The sequence below is a fragment of the Vulpes vulpes genome, chromosome 4 (genome assembly GCF_048418805.1).
Source record: "Vulpes vulpes isolate BD-2025 chromosome 4, VulVul3, whole genome shotgun sequence".
Taxonomy (NCBI): Eukaryota; Metazoa; Chordata; class Mammalia; order Carnivora; family Canidae; genus Vulpes; species Vulpes vulpes.
The window spans coordinates 32,801,900-32,818,181 of NC_132783.1; the positions used below are offsets into that span (position 1 = coordinate 32,801,900).

General features: G+C 36.9%; 1 protein-coding gene across 28 annotated transcripts in view; it reads right to left on the reverse strand.

Moving 5' to 3' along the window:
* ANK2 (ankyrin 2) overlaps positions 1 to 16,282 on the reverse strand; it is a 543,251-nt gene that overhangs the window by 326,166 nt on the left and 200,803 nt on the right. The window lies entirely within an intron of this gene.

A 16,282-nucleotide genomic window follows, 5' to 3' on the forward strand; every position in this document is an offset into this window, starting at 1 on the left:
AACTCAGCTCAAGGATGACATGAAGCCTTGAGAACATGTTCCCCATCAACCAGGTAACACAGACGACTCCTTCTCAGTGTCTCCTCCTTCCACTGTACACTTCTGACAGAGCACCTGCAACACCTCACATAACTGCATGTTTACCCAACAGGAGTTTCTTAAGGCCAGGGATAGTGTGTGTGTGTGTGTGTGTGTGTGTGTGTGTGTGTGTCTGCACACGCACGCACTCACGCGCTTACTTGGATTGGAAGGAGATCATTAAATTTCCCAGAACCAAGCATGATGCATGATATATTAAAGGCAGTTAATCAAGGTTTGTCAAATATATATGTAATAGGCTGGGGAACACAAATACAAGAAATTCAGGCAGTTAAGACATTCTATAACTAATCTCAACCTAATTCTCCTCATTGACTGATAAATAAAACAGAATCCATGCTTTCAAGGAGCTTATATATAAAGCTCCAGAATTATTCTTGATAAGAAAACAGGGCTGTTTTCATCACAAGAAACCCAATTTCATCTTTTGGATCGATGTAGCCATATTTGTGTATTTGAACATATTAAGTTGAGGATGCAACCAGACCCCAATATGTTTTGTGCAAATACACATGCACACACTAAACACTCATCTGTATTCATAGAAAACAAACTCAAAGCATAATACACAGAATACTTAAATGTAAAAATAAAGTAAGGATCAAACCAATGAGTTTCAGTACACTTTGAAAACAGAAGGTGCCTATGTAAATGTGTTATTGCTATATGCATATGACACACTCAAAAATTAAGTGACTTCATAGGATTCTTAGAACCATACAGGGAAAGGGTTAATAACAATTACAGCATAGGTGAAAACATTGAGGTAAAAAGTGGTTTTGGTGACTTGCCCAAGATAACAAAGTTAATAAAATTCAGAGCTAAAGAAAAAAATACAGAGCTAAAGTTCTGATTCTAAGGCCACTGTTCCTTTATTAAATCATGGCTCACTTAACAAAGTGCACACTTAATAAAGTGTGATGAGCAAAGACTAAGATGGAAAGTGCCAACTGCAGAAACCACAGTTAGATGACAGTGGCCCAAGGAGAAAAAGGAAATCTTTATTGATTTTAGGCTAAGCATATTTAATAGGCATGGAGTTTTAGAAATTAATATATTAACTTTAGTATGGCTACTCTATATTATTGAACCATTAGAGTTAATAATATTACAAAATATGACACATACTACTTTTAAAAAATCTTGTAACATTATTTGAGTGGGGGAAAGCTCCCTGAAGTATAAGCAATTATGTCTTAGAGATAGGTTAACTTCCAAAAGTTCCTTTGTTAGAGTTATCTGGTTTTAAAAATACATTTTTTACAAAAACAATGTTATAAATAAAGGCTTAATTATCAAAGACTATCAAAAAAATCGTCACAAGTCTTTCCTATTCACTATTACTTGTGGTAGAGAATCTTAACAACTAGGCAGAGACATTGGATAGTGGTCCATCAATTTCTCTTTTCCTTCAGGTCATTGTCATAGTTGAACTGTGTCCTGCAAACCCACCTCCAACAAAACAATATGTTTAAGTCCTAACCCTCAGTACTTATGTAAGTGACCTTGTTTGGGATTAGGGTCTCTGTGGATGTAACCATGTTAAAATGAGGTCATAATGGATTACAGTGGGTCTTAATCCAATGACTGGTGTCCTTATAAAAGGAGAGAATTTTGGACACAGAGACACAGAGGGAAGATAGGCATGTGAAGAAGTCTCAGGCAGAAACTGGAGAAATGTAGCAGCAAGCCAGTGATGACAAATTGCCAGCAACCCACCAGAAGCTATGAGGTAAGGAAAGATTCTTCTCTAAAGCCTTCAGAAGCAGTCTCGCCCCAATGACACCTTGATTTCACCCTTCTACCCTCCACAACTGTGAGACAATAGAGTTTTGTTATTTTAAGCCACCCAGTACTTTGTTTTGACAACCATGTCAAATATTTTTTCAATATTTTTCAGCTACTTCTGCCATTGGTTGCAGCCATGTGACTTATTTCTAGCCTGTAGAAAAGATGGAAGTGTGTGCCACTTTCAGGTCTAGCTAATACAACCCTCCCATGAGTACTCTTCTCTCTTTACCCATATAGTGGACAAATACAGAGGAAGACAGAACCTAGAATGTGGAAGAGCAACAGGTCAGAAAAAAGCCTAAGTCCCTGAGTCACTGTGTGGAGCAGAGTCTCTCTTCTTCCTATTCCCTCCTCCATTGACCCTCAGTGGACCTGAGTAATTTTTTCTCATGAGTATTTTGTCACTGAGATTATAGTGTAGTTTGTTACAACAGTTAGCCTATGGTAGCTAACCATATCTACTTATATTTTCTAGGTAATATTTAGTTATACTTCTATTTTGAGTTGCCTGTTAAATGAATGATGCTCTCAGTGCATCAAAGCCTTTAGCCATTGGAAATGGATCTTACATCCAGGGGCAAAAGAGCTACTATGATGAAAAAAGGAACCACAAATAATTAGAAGGGAGTCAGAAGAGATAAAGAGAAGAATATTATTGACTAGGGATGGGCATGAGAGAGAGATATCTGATAGGTCCCATGGGATCACAATTTCAAAGCAGTTTTGGTCCACTTTCCTTTTTCTCCTATCTCTCTTCCTCGATAAATCCTTTGTTTCTTTTCCTATTTCCAGACGTCATTGCTTCTGATCGATTGAGAATGAGAACATAGAATGCTTGCCTATCTTATGAGCAAGCACATAGCTTCTGGAGGTTCTCTAAGTCTTCTTCCTTCTCTTTCCTTTTTGGCACTTTTGTTATCAGTGAGGTACTATATGAAGGAAAGATAGCAAACAAAGGAAAAACATAGTTTCTCAAAGTTCACCATAAAAGGTCCTCGTGTGTATTGGGGTGTAGATAGAGTTGGGCTCAAATCCACTTCCAGGCCTGAGGGCTGCTCTCTTCCTGAATTGCCAGGTGTTCTGCACAAGTCTTATTCTATACGATCTCTCTTCCATAGGAAATCTGGGCAGACTCTAACAGTTACACCTTCTTGGAGGCTGAAGTCAGGCTCATGGGCCAGTCAGGAGACCTCATTTACCCTTCCCAGTTCTTTGTAGTTCCACCATCAGCATCAGCAGAAGGTACTTCCTCTCCTTCCTTGTGATCTGCTCCTTCTTCTCATCTATGACTTCCCCTTCCATTGTGCATTTATTCCTTTAGTCATACAATAGATATTTTATTGGGTGACTGACTACTATATGTCAGGCCTCTTGCTTGATATTTGAGGCTTTAGCATAAATTAGATGATCTTTGCCTTTAAAGAGCTTACAATCTAAAAGTGGGACAATCATTGAACTAGAAGTGCAAGGACTCTATTTTTAGGAAATATTAAGTACATTATGGAAGCACAAAACAGGGATATCCAACCTTCTGAAAGAACAGGACATGCTTCTGAGAGGAAATGACTCAAATATTGAGAAGATTTTTTTTTTTTTTTTTTTTTTTATTGAGAAGATTTAAATGATGAGTAGGAATTATCTAAGTGGAAAGGAAGGTTTAGGGTGGGATTTGGGAAGAATGAAAAGAACATGGCATTGGCAGAACTGAGACAAGGCCCATGTGTTTCTACTGTAGTGAATCCACCTTAGGCCTTAAAATATCACTAAGTGCAATACTCCATAGACTGATTATTGTTCCAAGTGAGTATCCATATATGATATCTAATCATTATTATACAACTTACAAATCGAGTAGCAAGATGACCTTGTTAGTTTATGGATGTTAAAACCAGGTAATATGTCCAGAAAAGGCAGGTTTTGCAACCATATAGCATATCATTTCTACAGTTTCAGGGAACATGTTTGGAGACAGAAAAACAATCCTCAATCGGGAGATGAAAAATTCTATGACCATGTAACTGAGCACATCTCCCATGAACAACAAGGAACACTTAAGAAGCCATACCCAGCAACTTCCCTCAGTCTGATATCACCAAGTCCTTTGGTAAAAGTATATATCCATTGTGCTTACTGCAGCAAATTTATACCACAACAAAGTATTCATAATCACCATGCCACCACCTCAGTCCTGTGGGACAACTCCAGGCTGCTGCTGCAGAGTAAAAGATGAGACTCACATGTGAAATGACAGAGGTGTAGGGAGGGATTAAACAGCAGAGAATCCAGTAAGCCATATTAGGGGCTTGGGATTCAGACTGAAAAGCCACATGAAGCCATTTCTTATGGTTTAAAGAGAGAAGAAAAATCATAAGATTTGGTGTTTTTGTTTTTAAAGAGCATTCTTTGTAAAGAACTATTGTGTGGGAGCCAAACAGAGAATGGATGAGAAGACATGTGTTTAAGAGGCTCTATCAGCAGACTGGGAGAAAAAAAAAGATGGTGAACAAGTAGACAGACACACTAAGTAGTCTGTCACCATTAATGGTGTTTCACTGTAAGCCCTAAGAGAAAGTAAGAAGCAAGAAGACAACAGTGTGGAGGCCTCGTGACTAAATAGCAAAGGAAAGAGACTTCATCAAAGTCTTGTATTGGGAAGAGGCCTCAAAGAAAAATTTTTGAAACCCATTTCATTTAACAAATCAGGGAACAATGGGATCCCTGGGTGGCGCAGCGGTTTGGCGCCTGCCTTTGGCCCAGGGCGCGATCCTGGAGACCCGGGATCGAATCCCACGTCGGGCTCCCGGTGCATGGAGCCTGCTTCTCTCCCTCTGCCTATGTCTCTGCCTCTCTCTCTCTGTGTGACTATCATAAATAAATAAAAATTTTAAAAAAATTATAAAAAAAAAAAAACAAATCAGGGAACAAAATTCAGAAAGATTAGAGATTGCTCCCAACACTCTACAACGAGTTAGTAGCATAGGGAAGACTAGGATCGTGCCACCTCACTGAGCAACCTTGACACATGGACTTAAAAAGCCCATGTCAAATCTTACCTACTATTATTTGAATTTAAGGAGCCATCAGCTGTTGCACAAGGTATAAGAGACCAGAGAGTAATTAGTCCACTCCCTGAAGGAACAATTAGGAAGAAGGATCCATGTTTCTCAGGTAAATATGCTGTGTGTTCTGACCTGGATAGGAGTGAACTCAACAAATGTTTCATTGAGATAGATCTTAAGGCAGTAGCAACAATTGATTAGGGACCTGCTTCTTTCACTTTATGTCAGTCTTACATAACATTTACTGAGGAGGTGTTTGGTTGCAAAAGTTACCATATCCAACCTAAAAAAAGAGAGCTTTTTGGAACCCATGACATACAATTTTAGCACCTCAATCCACCTGAGGCACAAAATTATTAAAATTAGAATAGTGATTAATTATAATCTCACTTTACATAAACATTAGCAACAATATTTTAGATCAAATGTACTATTCCACAGGAGAATAACAAAATGTGGGTGAGCTCACCATGTACATGTTCCTGTCTAGGTCAGTTTTTTAGGACGCACTGTTACCTGCTTGCTCTACTATAGGGTAGCTCTGCTCAGTCTCCAGTGATATTAGTTCTTGAAAATAGCTATTATAATTGGTTTCCCTGTAGATGCAAATGAATAGCACATTGGGGTAGGTTGTGTCCTTGACAGATATATCTTTTTCTAGTGGAATTTAACTTTATTATTGTAAATATTTTACAACTTAAACCAGCTTAAAATTAGGTTATGACAAATGTTTTTGTTTCTTTTAACTATGAAGAGAGAGTATATATCTATTGACAAATCCTGAACACAAAAATTATCCAGGAGCTTCATATTTAAGTTTTATAGAAGTTAAAAACATTTTAAAATATATGTAACCATGGTGGTAATGGAAGTGACAAAAACACAAAGATCACAATGTAGAAAGTGACTTAGAGACCATGACATCCAGCTCCTCACTTTTCAACAAGTTAGAAAATTGGAGCCCAACTTGGTTATGTTACTTACTTAAGGCTCTACATACACTTTGCAGCAGTTTGAATAAAATTCCAAGTTTTCTCATTCCTAAAACAGTGTAGATGTCTTCTAGTGGAGTGTCTCACCACCCAAATGAGCTTCAAGAGTCCCTCCCTCCTCAGCAAACACACAGGCCCAGTGATTGCCCATTTATTTTCAGAATGGGAAAAAAAGAAATTATACAATTCATTATACACAAGCCAGAAATATATCAGGCATTAGAAACAGAGAACTGAATAAGACAAAATAAACATTTTTTAATGTTGCACAATATCCCAAGTTTAGGTGAACATTCGCTATAAACCTGAATCACAGTAGGAGAGGTAAAGGAGGATTAATGGGTGGATGAGCTTGTTTTCTTACAATGTTACTATTTGCCAAAGAATCTCAAGAATGAGAGAAAATATGAACAGGAAAGCTTCGGCAAGCCTTTAAACAAGTGGATATAATCAGACAAGAGAGATGACCAATGAAGTCAGTGTGCTGTCTTATTCCTGTGAGTAAATTATTAATGAATGACCACTACTGTTTCTCCCACATTTTTTTAAGTAGGCTCCACAGCCAGCATGTGGCTTGAATTCACAACCAGAGTTTGCATGCCCTACCAACTGAGCCAGCCAGGTGCCTCCATTTCTCCCACTTTAAACAGATAAATCTTTTAAAAGGTCGAAATAAAGAGTTTGTTATCTGTTAATACTCTCTAACTTCTAATTGCCTTGCAGTCAAGATCAATGGTATTCCAAATATTTGTAACAAACTACCTCATAAACTAAGTGTCTTAGAAGAATAATTTTATTTTGCTCACAAACTTGTTGGACAAGGATTCAGGAAAGGCTCAACAGCCTTTTCATTCTGATTCATGGGGTGTCAAGTAAGGCAGCAAGGGCTGGAGGATCCAGTTCCACATAGACATCCTCACTCACTTACCTGGTTCCTTGTTGCTCACTGGCCTCTCCCTTTATGTGGCATCTCTTTTTCTAGAACCTCTCCACATGGTTCGGCTTCTTACTATTTGGTGGTGTCAATGTGTTTATATTCTTCTATTACAACTGGGTTTGAAGAGGCAGGAAGTAGAAAGCGCCAGGCCACTTAAGGGCTCTGCCATATTTTATCAATCAAGGCAGCCGCCAGGCCCATCCAGATTCAAGTAGTAAAGAAATAGCCTCCACCTCTTGATGAGAGGGAGTAGACAGGTTACATTGCAGAAGAACATATGGGATGGGAACCATCTTGGATTCTGCCACAGATGGCTAGCCAGCAAAGTAGGCCATGAGGGAGATGGAGTATAGGGGCTGACTTTGCATACTATAAACACAAGGTCTTTTCCCAAATAAGCATGACTCTGCCAGCTAGAAATGCACTGTTCTGCATACATTTTTCTTCTACAAACAAGGTTATCAATGTTAATTTCTGGAATGGTTAAGTACATCTTACTAGGTCAAAATCTATCTCCTCTCAAAGCAAAGTTTCTGTTGCTCTCCAAAGATGAGTTTTATGTATCACACTTTCTGAATGCGAGCCATTGTGTCTAATACATTCACAGGAAGTATTGCATATTTGAAGTACAGCTTCTTTGGCACTTTTCTCTGTTTTTTTAAAAAATATTTTATTTATTTATTCATGAGAGACACGGACTGAGAGAGAGAGAGAGGCAGAGGCACAGCCAGAGGGAGAAGCAGGCTCCATGCAGGGAGCCTGATGTGGGACTCAATCCCAGGACTCCAAGATCACACCCTGGATCAAAGGCAGGCGCTAAACCGCTGAGCCACCCAGGGATCCCCAAGCACTTTTCTCTTTACTCTCACTCTGTTTGCACTTTCCTTGGCCTCTCACCCACTCTTGTATTCATTCTATCCATTTATACAATATCAGGATGATCTTAAAACAATCATAAATCCTACTGTACAAAAAATGATCTAAAAAACTTACAAAGGAAATAAAAGTATATTACAGGTTAGAACTAAGCTGAACTAATGTCTAAAAAGAGACATGCAGTGCAAACATATTCATTGTTAGCTTTAAAACCAATGCCAGGAAAATGATTAAACATGCATTAGAGCTAGAGGCAAGATTACTAACTTGTTAACTGCACTATTACCATAGTCCCAAATTTAGTTTGGAGTACTGATTTGTGTAAATTTCGAGTACTATGTTCTGGGCCTTAACAAAGCCTATGTATCTGATAGGGTCCCTCTGTCATTCAATCTTTATGATGTCCTCTTCTGCACAAACATCATATTTAGTGTTTCTAGCTTAGAAGCAAAACTAAAACAGACAACGTCTATTTTAAATATTCAGTCTGCATAACTCCCAAGAACAAACTATTTGGATCCTTGATAATATGGTTATAATCAGATCTGAAAAGGGAGTTTCCAAATTCAAGTAGGAAGAAGGATCTTCCTCTGGGAAGTTCTTCAAGTCACACAAGCAAAATTTAGAAACCAAAGTATGGTCAATCCATCCATTTTGGTCACATGGACTGTCTATACAAATTATTACATAAAATGTGTTTGCAAGCTTATCCTGCATAATTGTCCCCAAAATAACTTTATTCAACCTATCAATATATAAGAGCATTTAAAATATAACAATACTGTATTGAGTGCTATATAGTTTGTAATGGGTGAGAGCAAGTACTACTTCACGAATCCTATCAGTGGGCCTCAAGATGTTAATAGCACACTTGGATCTTAAGCAGTTCTATCTGAAACTCTAGGAGTCTAACTGAGCAAAAAGTGAAATGCATTTCAAATTTCATTTATATCTAGTTGATTGTCAGATTTTTCCTGGGCCCATAAACCTCTACACCTAAAAAATGTCAGGAACTGTGAGGGACCTGAGATCCTAATTAAAAGCTAAGAAATTAGCCTTATTTTAATTTTTTTGGATACTGCCAGAAGACATGAGACTCCTGGGTCAGAGACAAAGAACTTTGTTACTCATAGCATAGCACAATGCATGAGCATCAGCATACTTGTGTTAGTTTTCCTTATTCCTAATTCTCACAGAATTAAGACGTAATTCTGGATGGATATGGTCCTGATGGATGCCTCCACACTCAGTGGGTTGAACAAGAGGAACCGTGACTTTAGAAAACCTGAATCTCTTATAATAGGCAGCAAGTATATTCGAACTTCGCTCCAGAGGGAGCCCACTACCTTTATTATACTGGATGGTAAGCATGCCTGATCTTTGCTTCTCTCTCTATAGCTGTTTGCTATACCAACATTCTTGAAAAAAAAAAATAATCTGGAACAAAGACAGCCAATGCCTCTGCTTACAAGCTGTACAGAAATGTAAGAAACCCACAGAAAATTCTTCAACAGGAAGTCTCAAAAAAAATACAGGTTATCCTACAGTTGAAGAGATAAATGCCAAATTGCCCTTCGTGACAGTCTAAATTTAAATGGAAACTAAGCAAGATTTCCTGCAAATTCTCTGCAGTCATACATACATGTCTGTGCAGTAAGTTTTAACAGTTAGCTTAGTTATATCATTTGGAAGATTTCACACATTATGTGTAGTTTTACCAGCATTGCTATGGCATACAATAAGGAGCAATAGTTTGAAAGTCAGTACACGTAGGTTTTAATCCTCATGTCATTAACTGTCATTTGTTCACAACATATCATATATTTCACCTGGGCTTCATTTTCTGTATCTCTCCCAAAGTGTGATCATTCTGCTATTTTTCTCCAAGATAGTTTTCTACATCTTTTTTTTTTTTTTACTGCTAGAAGTCCTTAAATCTATGAACCTACATTTTAAGGGGAAAAATGACTCAAAAAGAATTTAACGAACAGATGAAATGGCCAGTGATACAATATCAAACAGAATGTAATTTAGCTCTTTTTGTTTCCAATTGTCTTTTTTTTCTACTAGACAACAAGCAAGACTATAGAACCTACTTTTCTCAAGGTCAACAAAGTTGGAAAATGAGGAAAACAGAAATGCTAACATTTATGACACAAATTATTTAGACCTGGAAAACAACTTTGGCACTGGTATAAATGCTGTGTTTACCCACCAGTTTGAACAGGAATAAAAAAGTATCTAGTAAGCTTGAAACTATAGTCACGTTTTCTTTCCCTTTTTCCAGTCTCTCATATCCAGGAAATAAAACTTTTTGTTTCTACTCAGGAAATACATCTTATGTATTCCTTCCATTCTATTCTTATCACCATGGCACCACCTCTTTTTCTCTCCTACCTGAACTATTTTAATCAACAGGATTTGCTGTCTCATCACCTTCAAGTTTCCTCCTCAAAACTGACCCCCAGACTGTTGCACTTTTATTCTTCACAAAACATTTTTTCTAGTCTTCAAAGTCCTCAGAATAAATTCAAATATCTCCAATTATTGCTCAAATTCATTTATATGTTCCTGTTTCCAAGTTCCTGGCCTATAACAGCAGATAGATAATATATAATATGATCAGATTTCTTAAAGATTTATTTATTTATTTTGAGAGAGAGAAAGAGAGAAAGTGCACATGAGTAGGGTGAGGGGCAGAGAAAGAATGAGAAAGAGAATCCCAGGAAGACTCTCCACTGGATGCAGAGCCCAATATGAGGCTCCATCCCACAACCCTGAGATCAAGACCTGAGCCGAAACTAAGAGTTAGAGGTTCAACTGACAAACCAAGAAACAGACTCCTAACTATAGAGAACACAATGATGGTTACCAGAAGGGAGGTGGGTGAGGGACGGGTTAAATAGGTGTTGGCATTAAGGAGTATACTTGTGATGAGCATTGAGTGTGAATGGAAGTGTGGAATCATTATATGGTACACCTGAAACTAATATTATACTGTATGTTAACTGAAATTTAAATAAAACTTAAAAAAAAACAGGTAGATATGAACTTAACTTAGAAAAATGGTTGTGTTTCCAATTTTGAACACATTTGGTCCTGGAAAGTATGATAGATATGATTTAATGTGTTCCTGGATAATCAACAAAATTCCTTGTGCTCCCCCAAACAGTTTTCAATTATATCTGAAGTGCCATCTTAAACATTTCTTCTACAGGAAAACGAAATTCATACTCCACTAGAGATTCCAAATGCACTTCCTCATCATGGTAGTGGGGAAAAGTAGAGAGAGGGATTTCATTATGTGAAAAAGAATCAAGTAATTTACTCATTCTCTACATTTACTCAGAAAGACTGTCAATACTCCTTCAGCAAATATTATTGTACACTTGCTCAGTGCCAGGTTCTATTCTCCATTCTAGAGATACACAAATAATTAAGACATGATTCTTACCCCCAAAGGTATACATGAAAAAGCATTCTCTTCTCACTGAGAACTCTCTGTTCTGCCTTCACTTTAACCTAGGAAGGGTAAAACCAGCCCTAGGAGATTCCTTTATATTGGCTGCAGTCTTTTCTCATCAATACTTCTGCTAGTACTGGTCACATAGCAGGCAGTGCAGATTTCTTGATCAATTGAATAGATTGCAGATAAATCAAGACTATTCATTTATTATTAGTTTAATTGGAAAACTCCATCTGGTTGTAAGTTAAACAAAAATACAAACAGCATGGATTCCTCTTCTTGGCCCACCTAAGGAATATTTGTGACATAATTAAAATTGATCTTGAGTCCCTCTCTTGATATAATTTTCATCTTCAAATCTGCCCCCATCTTAAAAGCTTCCTGTTCTACCAATCAGTTTTATTAAGTGTTAGAGCCTCTTCCTCTTGAACTTTTTTTGGTAATTCCCAGGAAATTATTTATTCCATTTTGCCAGTAAATTTGGTACGGCAGCACACTCACAGAAAAACAGAGCAAGCAGGGAAAGAGATGGTCCCCCCAAATCAACTTACTAGGTCTGGAAACTTGTCTGACAATAGAGGTTCAGCCAGCAAGGCAAGACACATTCTTCAGGATCATTAAAACAGCTCAGGCTAATCAGACTGCAACTCAGACTAATCAAGTATGTGAGGTATAGGAAGTAGACAATGTAGGAGAGAGAATTCAGGCAGGTGACTACTGGAGGTTGTCCATACAGGGGTCAAGTGCTAGTAACAAATGGACAGTTAGATTATCCCTACACTGTTGTCTGTCTCAGAACCTATACTCCTAGAACAAATGGAAAATACCACTTAATTTGCTTTGTAACATAAAGCGTCACATACCTGGCTGGGAATCTTGATAATGCTGGATGAAGGCAGTAGTGAAGATGACAACTTCCATCTGACCAAACTTGAAATCAAATCCACAAACTTATTTTGCAAATTGTCAGTTAATATTAGAAAAAGAAATCTCTCTTCTCCAAAAATTTAATAAAAGCATATGATAATATCACAAAGTTACATTTGATATGGAGGTTTGTTTTGTTTTTTAAAGTACTTTTCTCTACGTTTTTAGACTTAATTCCCTAAAGAGAATTATTTTCCGTATCATGCCATTTTAGACCATGAGTTTTTGGTTTGCACTATAGGATAACTAGTCAGGACACAAGAATCTCATTCCTGGATAGTCCGGGACTGCAACTCCCGGCGAGTCACTTGAATCTCTGTGCCTTTATTTCTATAAAGTTAAACTACAGGTATGATTTCAAAGGTTTTTCTATGAACCTGTAATTCTGGTATACACTCAATCATCCTTACCTTATGTAATACAAGATTGTGATATTAACACAGTTAAACTGTGTTACACTACTGGCCACATGATGTTCCTTGGATCTCTACCATGTTTCTTAAATCCAGATAATGAGCAGTTTTCCAAACACAGGAAAGTATAATCTAATTTAAATAGCCCATGTGGGCAAATAGAGCGGTATTTGTGATTCCATAACTGTGCATGCATATGATTTTCCTGGTACTGGAAGCTGTTTTATGGTATGGTGAATGTCAACTGGACCCTCTTCTAAAACTCTTTCCAAAATGCAATTTTTCTGGAGGAACTCATTGCTTTCATGAATCAGAGAAGAATGTTTCACCTAGCTGACAGTAGATGTTTTCAGAAAGAATATATCTACAAGTATTTGAGTGAGTATTCTAATTCAACCTAAGAACACAATCCTATCAGAAAGAAAACACTACAGGGTAGACTGCCTTTTTGGATAATATAGGTGAAATTCATTTAATTATAAAAGAGTACCTTCCTCCTATCCAAGCTGATTCTTAGGTCTTTCCCTAGTATCATTGACTTTGGAAAACAGAAAAAGCTACTTTGTGCAATACTTCTTAATTATGTTACAGCCTGACTCACTGCTAAAATGAAGGTGGGAATAAAGAAGAATTGGCAATAGAAAAAATACTCAAAGAAGGATTTATATCCAATGAGAAACGAAACTGGTACTGTAGACTTAACATGCAAAGGTGACTTCACCTAGACTATTGTCCATAGTATAGACCATAACCCTCTATGAACAGGTTCTCCTGTTTTAAATGGGTGGGGACCTGTGGTTCAGAGAAGTTACTAACCAAACAAACCCCAATTGGTGGTAGAGAAGGGGCTGTAACGCAGACTTCCTAGTATCCATTCCTACTGCTTCACATTCCTCACAGTTCATGCCCTTGACTCTCCACACAGTTTGTGCCCAGGTCTGGAACAAATTCATGGAACATTAGGAAATCAATTGGAAAAATAGAAAGAAAGAAAAAAAAAAAAAAGGAGGGACTAAGAGAGAAAGAGATTAATTCAAAACGTTCTATGTTTTTCTTCTTCCAAAAATTGCAGACACATGATTTAAGCTGCATATATTTTCAAATAGTGTATGTAGCCAATGAGTAGTATGGTAAATAGAACTATTAATTAGAATCAAAAATCATGCTTTGATTTATGTGTGATAGCACTAACATTCCTGCCATGGATGTTTGGGATGCTTTGGTTACAGAAGTTCTTTATTTCTAAAGTACTCTATCAGACTCACAGATCAAGACTACAACCTGACCACATAGTAATTACCTCTAACTGTGACTACCTCAAAACATGCTTTGCCTATCTTCAGTGAATAGAAATGTTTTGTTTAAGAAAAGAAAAAATAAATAAGAAAACACATGTAGGTGTATGGCAGTTTTCGCGTATCCTTGTGTTTGATACTAAGAATTTCACTGTTTTATTCATCACGTGTCCCCCATGTTCTAAATAATGGGAGGAAGGGTGTTCAGATGGGATTTCCCAACTCTTCTTTAATGAGAGGCTTCTCCTAGCTACCTCCTGCTGAATCCTGCAGTTACATCTGTCCAACTCTGATAACAAAAGAACAAAAGAACAAACCACTGGTCTACTTAAGACTTCATCAGGGATAACACAAAGTCATCAAGTCAAACCAGAATACCAAAAAATAGAAATAAGGTGGAGAATGGAAAAGACAAAATAATATCTTTATCTTTAATTATATTTCCATGATTGAGTAAGCTCATTTTAAGTGGCTCCTATCCCTTAGGAAGAAGTTTATAACCATTCCAGCTTACTAATAAGCAAGAAATCAGCCCATCTGCCCATTATTCTGCAACAGTCCCCAGGGCATTCTCTCTCCTCTTAAATAAATAAATCCAAGGCAAGATGAATGGATAGTTCAGGAAAAGACAAGTACCTCCAAACAAGATGAAAATCAAAAGAAATTTGGGGCCAAATAATAAATTCATTATAAAATTAAGATTTTTTTTCCTAATGCATCTCTAGAGAAGTCTCAAAAATAAAGTTACCTAATTCCTCCTTTCATTTATTTTAATTAAAATTTATAATCTATTTCAAAGACTTTTTGGCAAACTTCAAATTACAGTCACGGAGTTGGCAGACAAGACAGTTCGAGTCATCTGCTACGTATTTTTCAATCAAGTAAATATCTCAAATCTTAAGGAAAAACAACCATTCATTATCTTAGTCAGGCTTTCCAGGATGGTAATTTCACTATTCTCTTTGTTCCAATATTTATTACTCTGATAGTCACCAAAATGTCTCTTTGCTTTCACTGAACCCATTCTCCTTTCATATCAGTATAAAAAGGAAAGATCGATCTCCTCCTCACTCAAAAAACAACAACAAATCCTTTCCTGCACTTAAAAGCATCTATAGGACTAATTTTTTAACTTATCTTCTTTTTAAATTTTCTGACTAGAACCATTCTAATTTCTTAAACCTGTACACATGTGTAACTTCCTTTTTTTTCTCTTCATTTGTATTACATTTTAACACTCTTGAGTTTTACCTCTTAGTTCTTAAAGCACCTTGGCCATTCACAGACATGGAATTTAAAAAAACAAAACAAAACACAGGCAGCATGGTGTAGGCATTTTTAAACAATGGCTAAGTATTGCTGACTCATATTTAGCTTTTTTTCCAGATTTTTTCCCCTGGTCTTTCATTTCTTATGCTGAATCCAATCCTGTATTTGCATTATAAAGGGCACCATATTTGTGTATAATTTTTATTCTGTTTGCAAAATTGAATTTTTATTTCTATCCTTTGGGGTTTCACCTACTTTAAGCATTAAGTACAAATCTGGCAGACATATTCTAGATTCTTTTTTCAGGTCATTGTAAAGATATTAAATCAAGTGACCTCAAACCCAGCCCCATCACTTGACATCTCCTAAGAAGAGAACTGAGCTATGGAGAACTGTATAGGTTCTTGCTTCAGGCTCTCTTCTTTTCTCAACAGTTCAGCCAGGCTAGAGATGACCACTATTTAGAAAACTATCAAATGAATCAAATATAAGACTTTCCATTCTTGGACAGCTCGGGTGGCTCAGCGGTTTAGTGCCACCTTCAGCCCAGGGCATGATCCTGAAGACCCAGAATTGAGTCCCCCTCACCCTCTCACCCCCACCCCCCACCCCCATCAGGCTCCCAGCATGGAGCCTGCTTGTGTCTCTGCCTCTCTCTCTCTGTGTCTCTCATGAATAAATAAATAAGATCTTAAAAAGAAAAAAAAAAAAGACTCCATTCTCTGGATGGCTGGCTCCTCCCCTTATAAGTTATTTGATTTATTTTCCTTTTTACTAAAATATGAAGAATGTATTCTCTTCTAATTTTTAGTTCTACAGATGAAACACATGCTTTGTTTTCTATACACCATCTATACACCATCATCCTGTTGTATTCTGATAGTTATAATTCACATAGCACACTAGATATTATTTTTTTAATATGTACATTTTATTCTAGGTAATAAATATCATGATTTTCTTTCACTAAAAAAAGTGTACCTCAGTAGCAGATAAACCAAAAAGTAAGCCAGATTTTACATTTCAAGTTCAAATAGAACAATGAGAAAATCATGTAAAATTGTTGACTATTAATCAAGTGATAAGGTATATATGCCCTTTTTTTTGGTAGGTATATATGCTTTATTATTTCTCTCACTTATAACTTAAGGATAAGTC